Here is a 12574-nt window from a genome sequence, read left to right on the forward strand (position 1 = left end):
ACTTCACCCTGTCTGATATTTACTTTGTTTTCTGGTATGACAATCCCTAACTTTGTTTTGTATGTTTCCTTCTTTGTGTGAAATAAAAAGTCTTCAGGAAATGCTATGTTATGTGCTTCACATCCCTGTTACCAAAACATCTCAGAGGGCAGCATAAGAGAGAAACGATTTACTTAACTCAGTTTCTGATGGCTTAGTCCTTTGTTACTTGGCCATGTGTACTTTGGGGGAACAAGCTGGCAATAGGACTACATGAAAGGGAAGCTTTATCATAGTGGAGTAGATAGAGAAAAATGACATCAGGAATGGTCCAGGGTGAGGACTATGCCATGGGACACACTTAACTAGGGACCTACTTTCTCCAAATAGGACTCACCCCCTACTTCTCACTGCCTCCTAATAATTCCACCATGTTGCAAATTCATTTAATCCATTGATTAGGTCAGAGGTCTCACACTCTAACTGCCTCTGGCACATGCTCCCTGACATCCCCAGATATGCACCTTACTAATGGCCAGTCAAGTCATTACTCACAATTAGCCATATAGTCCCCTCTGAGGAGTTGATATGTTATTAGTATGCTTTATAATTCATTGCTTTATCTTTCCTGTTAAACTACTTTTAAAAATACAGATATATTCTGTAATGATTTGTCCAGGTTCAGAGTGGTTCCCAAACTGACTCAGAAACATACCTTGCCTGATAGTACGTGTGGCTACACTGATTGATTCCAATGAGCTTCGTTCTGTCTGCTTGCTTCTCCTTTGTGAATGTTAATACCCGAGTATCACATGATTATAAATCCCTCTGATACCCAGCAGACAATGAGAAAATATTCATAAAAGCTTCTTTAAAATCCACAGTACAGAACCCACTGGGCTGCTTCCTGCCTTGGGGCAGCCCACTCTAATTTTTCCTTGGAGTGATTGATTTATTTAGCTTTAGTAGATAAATTTCTGCTTAAATTGTTTATATATCTTGATCAAATTCTTCCTTTAAGAAGACAAGAACTTGGAAACCCTCAAAATGCTTAAATTCACGTTTACCTCCCTTGTTTACAAGAAATTCTAAGATTTCCTAGAAAAGCAAAATCAGATCAACCCTTATGCAATTAAAACATTCCCCACAGACACAGCCACAGTGAAGATTAGTTGAGTTGGATGTACAGATTTATGTCTCTTTGTCCTGGATAAAAATCAAAATTACCTACATATATTTTTCAGCTTTTGTTAAGTACAATTTGCTGTTTTCTACCCATGTGTCATGGACTCTCTAGGAGTGATCACTAAGTTCTAAATTAAATAAGAAAGCATGTTTCTATGATACAGGTATGAGCCACTAACCAAAAATCACAGTCACCCTGCATAAGCACAGCTTCCCTGGAAACCTTGCATATACTGAGCACATCAATGCTCTCACAGGTTTTTCCTAAGAGTTTCCCCTTATCTGTTTGATTACTCTTTTAAGATTACAGTTATTGCCACCTAAGAGAAAGCCAGCTTGATGTCCTCTAGCCCAATGATTCTCAAACTCTCTTGGGGGTTGCATATCAGATGTTTATATTATGATTCATAACAGTAGCAAAATTACAGTTGTAAAGTAGCAACAAAAATAATTTTATGGTTGGGAGTTACCACAAGCTAAGAAACTGTATTAAAAGGTCACGGCAAGAGAAAAGTTGAGAAGCACTGCTCTACCATTAGCAAAGCAGCTGCTTCAGTTGTCTGATCCTAGGATCGCCCCAGGGTAGAGATAACAATGACTTTCCCATTCACCCGAGGGCTCTTTCTCATCCTTACATGGGATTCTTTGTCATCCAAAGACAGTTCACAGCAGTGCTCAATTTAGAATGGACTAGTATCAAAGTCCACCCCGTGGAAAAGCAGAGCAGCCTTAGCTGCTCTTGAGTTTCAGGATAGGTCACTGGACATGGTATAAATAAAGCCAAGCTGGAGTCATTGACATCTAGTCTCAAATAAGTGGCCTAATCCAACATCTATGAAACTCTAAAATATAAAAATTGATCTCTCTGTGCTTGCTGAATTTAAGGATAATGACTATTCTCTTTCTCAGACACATGACTTGGATGTCACACCCAGCATGAATTGTGCAAGGTTGGGGCTAAGAAAGAATTTATCTCCTCATCCTGAGTAACTTTAAACGAGTACTCTCACTTGATTCTTCTTGTTCATCTAACAGTGAAAAGAGGCAATGGGTGGGTAGAAAGGCTGGGGTTAGGGTTTCCCTAAGGTAGCAGCAAAATTGGCTTCCTCTGAGTCTGCCTTTTCACTCTGATCACCAGGACCAGTAGGCCAGAGATAGGCTAATTGGTGTCCTGGTAGACAGAGAGAGTGGTGGACTCCATAGAAATGTGGATTGGGTTTGGAGCTCCACATGCTTCTAGACATTCCTTGTGCTTCCCAAAAGGAAAAAAAGGTAGGCATGAAGAATCTTTTAGGGTTAAGATAACTATAAGACCAAAATAGTTTTCATACTTATTGGTAATACATTCTAGACTTTTTATATATTTGATAAGCTCATTGGATGGGTTAAGAATGAAGAATGGTGACTCACTGAAGTCAAAATGTGGATCATCATAATGGATGCATAGTACAGTTGAATTGTTAATATTATCTTTTAAACATTGACACATTTAAAAAAAAGTGGAAGTCTGTTTGATTCTAGAGCTCTCTGAATCACACAGGTGGCACATGGGCCATGGGAGAGGTAGACAAGAACAGAGATCCTAGCATTTAGCATCCCAGACCATCAGCACCAATACTAAACCTAGGGATACTGGGCTCCACAGAGCAAACAATGGGCTGGTAAGTTGTTCTGAGGATTGATTGCCAACTTTCATTGCAGAAGAGAAACAGGCCTAGTCCCTGCCTTAAGTAACTTGTAGTCTATTGAAGTGCTGAAAGGGGAAGGGCATTATCTCCTGGAAAGTGAACTCAGGCAAGAATGTAGCTGGAAGCAGCTTAGCAGAGGAGAATTGTGCTTGATTTCAACTTTGAAAAACATCTTGGTCCTATCTCCTCAATGCTGCTTACTGGATGTGGTAAGCAAACCACTTAACCTTCCCAAGCAACCCTTACTCTTCTTATCTCAGAAATGGCTTTTTAAAAATAGCAGATATTGTATGTCTTAGAGTTGTATTGTTGTGAAGAAATACCATGGCCACAAGAGTTCTTATAAAGGAAAATATTTTATAGGAGCTGGCTTACAGTTCGGAGGTTTAGTCCATTGTTGTTATTGTGGGAAGCATGACAGTGTGCAGGCAGACATGACACTGGGGAAGGATTTGAGAGTTCTACATCTTGATCCACAGCATTAGAAGGAGGCAGGGAGCCATACTGGGTGTAACTTGAGCACATGAGACCTCAAAGCCTGCTTCCACAGTGACACACTTCCTCCAACAAGGCTACCTCCTAATTGTGCCACTCTCTATGGGTTAAGCATTCAAACACATGAGTCTATGAGGGCCATTCCTATTCAAACCACCACACGGTAATTCAACAAACATTTATTACGCAACTTCTCTCCCCACCAGGTTTACAATGGAAAAGATCCAGGTATGAATTTTTGTTAATTTATTATTGTTGTTGTTGCTTTTTTGAGACAGGGTTTTCACCATGTGGCCTTAACTGACCTAAAATTTGCTAGGTAAACTAGGCTGACCTCAAATTTGTGGTCAGTCTTCCTGCCCTTGCCTCTTGAGTACTGGGGTTATAGTACTGCACCACCACATTCATTGTTTTAAATCTGGGAGCACTGGATGAACATAAAGCGCTACCGGCCCAGAGCGGAAAGGTAAATCCCCAGGGAGGCAGGCTGGAGGAAGTACTGAGGTGCTCCCAGCACTGGACAGCTGTGGGTTGGGGATGACACCTTCCAGACTGCAAGAGTAACCTGAGCAGAACTCGAGGGGACAGGTGACCTTAGCTTTTTCCAGGGACAGAGGGTTGAAGGAGGAGTTATGAGAAATGCAACAGGTACTGAGGGTAGACCAAAATTATGAAAAGATAGCCTTCATCCCTCCCTCTAATGTTATGGCTATGTGGTGTTATTTTTATTCAAGGGAAGAAAAAAGGAAAAGAATGCATGCTGCTCACCCAAACATCAGGACATTCTGTCCCTCTGTGATTGTGCTTCATGAAAATGCTTTCCAGCAAAAAAACGAGAAAGAATGATTAAGGGGAAAAAAATAACTAGAGCCACATTCATTTCAGCTCCTCTGAAAGCACAGCGGGAGGAAGTGGCTATGTTTGCCAAACTCCAGAAAAAGACACAATTGACAGGAGGCGGGGAGGAGAGGGTGAAGCAGCAGAGGGCATGAGGAGGAGGGGTACCTCTTGTTTTATTCTCCCCCGAAGATACAGTAAATAATGAAGAGGTGTGGTGCACGGAGGAGAAATTACTCAACAGGGCCCTTTCAGGGAGGAAAATGGAACTAAACCCAGACTCCATCATTTGTTCTGACATCCAACTCCCTGTTTACATGGGCGCTCCCTGGAGCTGATGCTCCCCTCTGCTGTCATAAGTAGTTCTTGACTGGAGCGCTTCATTTCAAAATAATGCCCTGAAGTTCTTCCATTGTCGTGATTAACACAATGTAACATTAGCCTCACCACAACTGTGGAGGAGGGAGGCTGTCAGGCATCCCTATTTCTTTGGAGCCAGAAAAAAAAATCTGTTAGCCCACTAGGTGGCGCAATCACTGAGGTTCTCTGCATCTTTTCTGGTCATGGTGTCCACCCAAAAATGGATTCAGAAAACGTGATACATTTATACAATGGAATACTATTCAGCTATTAAAAACAAGGATGTCTTGGATTTGCAGGCAAATGAATAGAACTAGAAAATATCCTGAGATAACACACACCCAAAAGGACATTCATGGTATGTACTCAATGACAAGTGGGTATTAGCCAAAAAGTTCGGAATACCCATAACACACCCTACAGAAGGACAGCCCATGTGAGGATGCTTGAATCTCACACGGAAGGGAGAATAGAATAGTCATGGGAGGCAGAGGGAGGGAGAGACCTGGGTGGGAGAGGTGTGAGTAAGGGGAATAGGGGGGCAAGATCAGGTATGTGGAGAGACAGGAAAGAGTCCTAGTGAGCCAGAAGAATGAATGGAAATATGCAGCTGCCAGGAATAGGGGTGGGAGATTCTCTAGGAAGTCCTTGAGACCTGGGATGAGGGGAAGCTCCCAGGAGTCAATGCCAAGTGACTGTAGCCAAAATGCCCAACAGTGGGGAGATGGAACCAGGAGAGACCACCTCCGGTAGCCAGACAGGACCACCCCCCAGCAGAGGCATGGGGACACCAACCCATCTACAAAACTTTTCACCCAAAACTGGTACTCTCTAAGAGAAATGCAGGCACAAAAATGGAGCAGAGACTGAAGTAATAGCTGACCAGTGACCGGCTCAACTTGAGACTCATCCCATGGGCAGGCACCAAACCTGACACTATTAATGACGCTATATTGTTCTTGCAGACAGGAGCCTAGTACAGCAGCCCTCTGGGAGGCTCCGCCCAGCAGCTGACTGAGACAAACATTGGACGGAGGTCAGGGAAGATTGAAGACCCTGAAGGCAATAGCAACCCCACAGGAAGACCAACAGCGTCAACTAACCTGGGAGTTCCCAGAGACTTAACCACCCACCAAAGATTATCCACAGGCTGGTCCCAGTCCCTGGCACATATACAGCAGAGGAATGCCAAGTCTGGCCTCAGTGAGAAAGGATGTGTCTAATTCTATAAAGAGTTGATAACCCAGAGTGGGGGTGTGTGAAGGGTGCCCTCTCAGAGGCAAAGGGTTGGGGCGTGGGGGAGGAACTCTATGGGGGGGAGGAGGACCAGAAAGGGGGACGGCTTTTGAGATGTAAACAAACAAACAAGAGCCAGGGCCGGGCCTCAGTCACCTCAGTATTTTATACCACAAGACTGAAACAGGAATTCCAAAGAGAGGGAGAGGCTGTCGAGAGGGTTATTAGAGGAGAGAAGGTATGTGTTACTGGAAAGCCCCATACTCCAGTCCCTTCAAACACGGAACAGCATTGCCAGCACAATGGATGTAAGGGGCTACAGCCGCCTATGACTCGGGAAGATTCATAACAGTGGTGTCTGGTGCAGGAACGTTTATCAAAGAGAAATCATATGACTAACGAGGATTCCAATGCAAGACCCTATTTTTCAGCTCCATCTCTAACTTACACTGTTCTCCTTATCTTAGGCATCAAACTTTCTTAGACAGCAAAGGAAGACCTTCTGAGTGTTCCTTCTCTTGTACCTCACGGAAAGACTGAGGTCATGGTCGAGTAGGGGCATGGAGCCACAGTCCTGGATTTTAGGGACAGAGTCAGGAAGAGAAAGACTTGTGCAAGTCACACAACCAATGGCAAAGTCAAGAATGATATCCTAGCTTCCAAGTTCCCAGTCTAGTGTCATCAAACTTTTTGGGATTTTTTTTTCTTGGTTTTTGTTTATTTGACCTTTTGTTTCAGTTCAGCCTTTGTCTTCCAACCTGTGTTGATTTTTGAATCAATAAACAGATAGGTAAATGGGGAGAGCTGGAAGTGATGGATAGAAACAGAGTTGCCTTTCCTGATCTTTCTACCTTTCAAGCATTCAGAATATCCTACAAGAGATCATTTCACAGAAGGAATAGTGTTGAGCTTGATATCTAGCTAGAAAAGAGGGGAGGTTTCAGACCAAACTCTTCTAAGTATTCACAAAACCGAAAATGTGACAACAGGCTAACGTTTTATATTAGCTATTTTATGGTGTCCGTTGATGATGTGCTTGATTCTTTCTTGCCAAGAACTTGTGCCACTTCTGGATTTTTTTTTCAATCTGTAGTAATTCACACCCTGTCCTAAATTTACAGCCTGAAGCCAGACTCTGCGTTTTGCACCTGGGTGTCAGAGTATTGATTTATTTAAGCAGGGTATTTATTTATTTTCTCATGGGGTGAGGGACTTTACTCTTTGCCAACCTCCTCAGGCCAGCTCCCCACACCACCCCCTTCAGGCCCTGCTCAGCCCCACCTGTCTGGTTTGAGACCTCCCAGACTCCTCCCCATCTGTAGCTCTGCTCTGCCTCACAGCAGACAGGAAACAGACTCTGGGAGTAGAGTGGAGCCATTCAGACCAGGTCCTGCTGTCACTCAACTCACACTCCTCTTCCGGGGCTCTTGTCTCAGGGAGGGCCTAGCACTGGATGAGATACCTCAGATATCAGCCAGGAAGGAGGAGCTGGGAGCTGAGAGAGGGTGAGTTGAATGGTCTGTCTCAGAAGGCTTGCAGTCAGAGGCAGAGAAAATTCTCCCATCATTACTGTCTTTCTTTTTCCCCTAATTAGGAGGAGTGAGAGTTCAGTTCTTCTGGGGCTTGTAGGGCAAGGATGTAATCAAGGTGAAGTCAGGCATGGCGTTTTGCTCACTGGGCTCCCTGTGGATTCCCACAAAGACAGGCTAACACATTCACTCTAAGAGGTGCGGGTGCACACATTGCACCCAATTATCCCATTATTTCGAAAGGCCACGGATGTGGTCTTGTGTGGTGCAAAGGTGACATAAGCTACTGGAGGTCTGCATGTGCTTGCAACGTCTCTGCCAGCGACAGAGACTCTCCCTATTAAACACTCACACCTCGTAAGATATGGGTGAGTTGGCCTTATTAATATGATTGTTTATAATAATCACGAAAACAATTATAGCATGTTCTCCATTGTGAGAAGATAACATTCTGTACGCTCAGTAGAAAAGCAGCAGCTCTGAAGTTTTGTTGGATGAATCTGTGAGAGCCTTACTATGGCTGGGCTCTGAACGGATCTCTGCTAGCTGAAGGTTTAGAGGGCATAAGGCCTAGGGCCTCCCACTTCTTTAACCTGGAATAACTTCCTCATCTGCTTTCGCAACTTCTTAGCCAATCATGGGCAAAGTGGAAAAGATGGAGTTGTCAGACACCTATGCTACCTATTGACCATAGGACATCATTTAATTTAATTTTGTTTTATTTTATTTTATTTTGAGACAAGGTCTCACATAACCTTTTCTGGCCAGGTTGGCCTCAAACTCACTATGTAACCTTGAACTTCTGTTCTTCCTGCCTCCACTTCTGAAGATTATGGGGATATACAACTATACTAGCTTATGCAATACTGGGGATTGGATATTAGGCTTCATATAGGCATTCTTAACAACTAAGCTAAACCTTGTGGCTGCCTGCTATCTGTTCTGCATTTGTCAGTTGAGGTAGAAAGACTCAGCTCTGAGATTAAGGTTCTAAGACTCTAAGCAATAGAATGGTACTGGGCGGACTATGCATGGTTGACCCTTAGCACCATGTTGCACTATGACAATGACAACTGAAAGGATGATATCCCTTTAAATGAAGAAGCCCGGACAAAATAAATGCTTCCTGTAGGATCTAAGTTTCGTGTCTCAAAGGACTCTGCATTTGTTGGCTTTTTCCTGCCTATCTTTCCCCTGCCCCTGGGGTTCATGGGGGCCTGCTTGTGAGAGCCCTAGAGCACAGTTCCCCTAATTCTGAGAACAGCTGCCATTCAACCTTGGCTAAGCACTAAAGGACAGTGACTCCACAAATACAAGGGATCTCCCACTTGGTGAAGGAGCTGAACAGGGAAGAACCCCCAAAGATGCAATTCATTAATTGTTGGTCTTGAGGGTCAGGCCCCTGCCTCCAAAGTAATCAAAGCAGGATTGCTTAGTACTAGGGCTATTCCAGCATAGAAAGACTTCTTGATTCCAGAAGGAAAGGTGACTAAGGGGAATTTCTTTGCTTGGTTACATCTCACCAGGAAGAATAAGAGAAGAGGAGGAAACTAGATTGCCAGGGTTGGAATAAGGAAGCCAGTACAGGCAAGCCTATGCCAAGGGACATTTTGGTGAGCCAAGCTATTTTCTACAGAAAAGCAAGGAAGAGAACAAAGTACGTTGTAGCAGATGGGAAGCAGACACCATCATGCATTCAAGTAACACTTCCCAGTATGAGAAGTCCATTCACAGTCAGCATCTTGGTTATTTCTTCTGAATCCTTGCAAGACACAAAAAGGAAGTATTTCTACTTTAAAAACAACAGAATGAAACAGAAGCACCAAGAGAACTATCCTGGAAATACCTGACCGAATGAATAGAGCTTCCTTGGGGGGAATCTTTTTAGAAAGGGGGAAAGGCAGAGCACAGGATCCTTCTCAGATGCTGTACCAGGCATAGAGCATCAGCCTAAGTTTTGGCCAAAGACCACAAGTCAGTCCATCTTCCATTCTGTAACCTCTGACCTGGCAGGCAGTCCCAGGGTCCTGTTGGGTAGTTCTGAGTGCCATTGCCCAGGTGTACAGAAGATACTCTGCTTTCAGAAGTGCTCTTAGATGAGTGGAGGGAATGGGGGAGGTAGGTTAGGAAAGAGGATGAAATATACAGGGGCATGAGCTCTGCCCATGAAAGGTTTAGGGAAAAGGGAGAGATAAAGCCCACTGTGTTTGATTTGGAGCCTTAACAAGCTTGCTACTGTTTAAAGTGCACAGGAAAGTGAAATTTGCAAAGGGAGGAATGGAGGAGGGGACAGGGCAAAGTCTTTATGAATGGTGCTGAGAATCTAGAGCAGGTGCCCAGCTCCTGTGTTGCCTCTGGCCCTGGGCCCCATTGCCCAGGCAGAGACTTTCCACTCGAGTGGCCCAGCGGCCTCTCATTTCCATTCATGAGATGGCCTCTCAGATGGATGCCTTTGTTGCCAACAATATGTGTGTGAGGGGGGTGTGGTAGAGGCTACTACTTTGGCTATGGCTGCCTGACAACATCTGCAGGGTGAAAGTGAGGTACAGTTTCAGGACATGAAAGGCCCACCCACAGGGATACCATATTACCATTGGCTTGGAATCTGAGCAAGAGAAAAAAAAATGACACTCATCTCTGGGCAGAGATAGGTCAAGTGAGAAGTGCCATGACAATCAATTCAGGGAGCCAGGAGCATGCCTGAAGAAAATTGGTGTGCTGCCCAAAGATGGCCATCAACACCTGCAAGCAAGAGCCTACTCACCTCCTCCAAGGTTCACACGCAGCTCCCAATCCCAGCCCCCATCTCACTCTAAGCCCCTTGATATATGCACATACAAGCTCCAGGCAGCAATCCCATGTTAAACATTGACACTTGCCACCCCCATCTTGCAGAGAAACAGACTTAATGTAGAAAGCCTGCCAAAGTGTGGCTGGCTTCCAGTACCAAAAATACCTCCTATGATCCAAGGGGCTACCGAACTGGCATCTATTTGTGGGGTTGAGGCTGCTGCTATGACAGAGAGGACTCCCGTAGGGACGGGCTAGCTGCCCATTTGGGACCATCCTCCCCCAGCATACAGACTTGCTTGCTGGTGCCTTCATGGGAATGCCCGCCTCTTCCTGGAACACAACCTCCTGTTCTCTCTTACTTTTCTCAACGTCCTGTCTATGTCAGTCATGTGGTGACAGAGAAAGAAAAGGTCTGGGGACTAGAACACCAATGTAGCTATACATGCCTGGGCCAGGGTAAAGCTTAGGAATAACTGTGTGGAACAGTAGATAAGAATCCCTTGGAGCTTGCAACAATTTCCAAAGATTAGAACATCCCTTATTTGATGGGTATTTATTAAATACTTGCCACTTGCCTAAAACTGTGTTTGGCTATAAATGTCACTCGTGACCCCCACAGCCCCCTTGGCAAGTCCCCCAAGGTCTAAGATTTGACATCAGTTGAGCAGGATGAGAAGGAAACACCAGGGGGCCAGATAGATAAAGAAAACTTGAGTCCCCAGAAAGGCAGCAGAGTATAAGGATGTGTAGTCTGTTGGTTATTTATACGGAAAAATAGAATGCCGCTCAGCTACTTAAGAAGAATCGAAGCTTCTCCTTTGTGGCAGTCCACATATTCAGAGCACTTTATGTCAAATGAGTGAAGCCAGGCACAGAAAGACTCACGCAAAGGTCTCACAGAAGTGAAAAGTCCTAAGGTGGCTGACAGAACCTAGAGGCTGATGGAGGAATTGGCTAGTCAAGTCACAGTTTCAGCTAGATAGACTGAGCTAAGCTCCAGAGTCTACAGCATGGTATGGCTACTACAGTTAACAATAATTTATTATGTGTTACAAAATAAGTAACAACTGTTTGAGGTGACAATATATTAATTACTCTAATCCGATCATGACATGTTACATATAGCGAAATGTCACATTGCACCCTATAAGTATGTGCAATTATTTTGTATCAACTAAAATTGTAAATGTTCTAAAGAGATAATTATGTACTATATACAATTCTACTGGAGGGAGAAATACAATAAAGTTGCCTTTAATACTTTGTGGTCAAATAAATGATGGTCAAGATAGGTTAGCTCAGCACCTTTAAACGCTTGAGGCTATGGACACTACTGTCACCTGTAAAACTCAGGAACCAAAAATGATTATCTTAACTCTTTTTTACTGAATTTTTAATATATTATATTCTGGTCACAGTTTCCCCTTCTGCAACACCCATCAAATCCTTTGCAACTCCCCACCCACCCAACTTCATATCCTTTCGAAGAGATATCCATATCTCTTTAGAAAACAAAAGAGGGCAAAGAGAAAAAAATTAAAACAAAACAAAAAATAAGAATGCAACAAACAAACCCATTAAAAAAAAACAGAAGCCATGTTATACAAGCAAAAGACCAGTAAGATAAACAACACAACACAAAACAAACAACAAAACAAAAACAAAGCAAAATGAGACATGTCTACAAAAATACCATTGAGCTCCTTTTGTGTTCACCATCTACTGATGGACATGGGAACTACCCTTAAGTGTGGTTAATATACCCAATGAGACTTCGCTGAGGAAAACAAAGTTTTCCTTTGCTGTAGTAATAATATTTTTAATAAATCTCGGCGCTAGATTACTACCCACCTCAATGTTTATGGATTTATGTTCTCAAATGAAAAACACAAATGGAGTCATTATATTTAATATGCCTTAAGCAGCACAATAGCTAGCCATCTGCCTGGCCTCCATGTTGCTAGAATCTACTTCCCACCAATAATTCCAAGTTACTACTTACTAATTTCTATGTTCTATCCTGGCTCTAGACCCAATTGAGCCAAATACTCTGGGTCTCTTTATTCCTGACCACATCTCAGGCATGGCATCTTTCTTCCCTCCTTCTACTTCCTCCGCCTTCTCCTCCTCCTCCTCCTGGAACTCCCAAGTGCAAAAAATCTAAAACCCTTCTTCTTTCTCTTCTCTTCAGCTATTGGCTGCTCTGTCATCACTATTTATCAATCAGAATTAATTGGGGGCATGTGTCCCATAAGGCACTACAGACCCTCTTATGCAAACAGTTTTGGGGGACACAATTAGCATTAAAATACAAACAAGCAGCTACAATTTGCAAGTGAATGTCAGTTGGAGTCTTGGTTAGATGTGACAGTTCCTGTCTACCTCCCTCTCTTAGCACTGGGACCCCATCTCAATTGAACCTGTGCAGGCCCTGTGCATGCAACCTCAGTCCCTGTGAGTTAATATGTGCTA

The 12574-nt window shown here is 43.6% G+C and overlaps 1 protein-coding gene across 1 annotated transcript in view; it reads left to right on the plus strand.

Moving 5' to 3' along the window:
• Window positions 1-7266: 7266 nt before the first annotated feature.
• Window positions 7267-12574, plus strand: part of Plxna2 (plexin A2) — a 205182-nt gene continuing 199874 nt past the window's right edge. Inside the window, exon 1 of the mRNA XM_063272193.1 lies at window positions 7267-7285. The gene's annotated coding sequence lies outside the window, so the exon portion shown is untranslated. The remainder of the gene's footprint in view (window positions 7286-12574) is intronic.

Source organism: Rattus norvegicus, chromosome 13 (genome assembly GCF_036323735.1).
Source record: "Rattus norvegicus strain BN/NHsdMcwi chromosome 13, GRCr8, whole genome shotgun sequence".
Taxonomy (NCBI): Eukaryota; Metazoa; Chordata; class Mammalia; order Rodentia; family Muridae; genus Rattus; species Rattus norvegicus.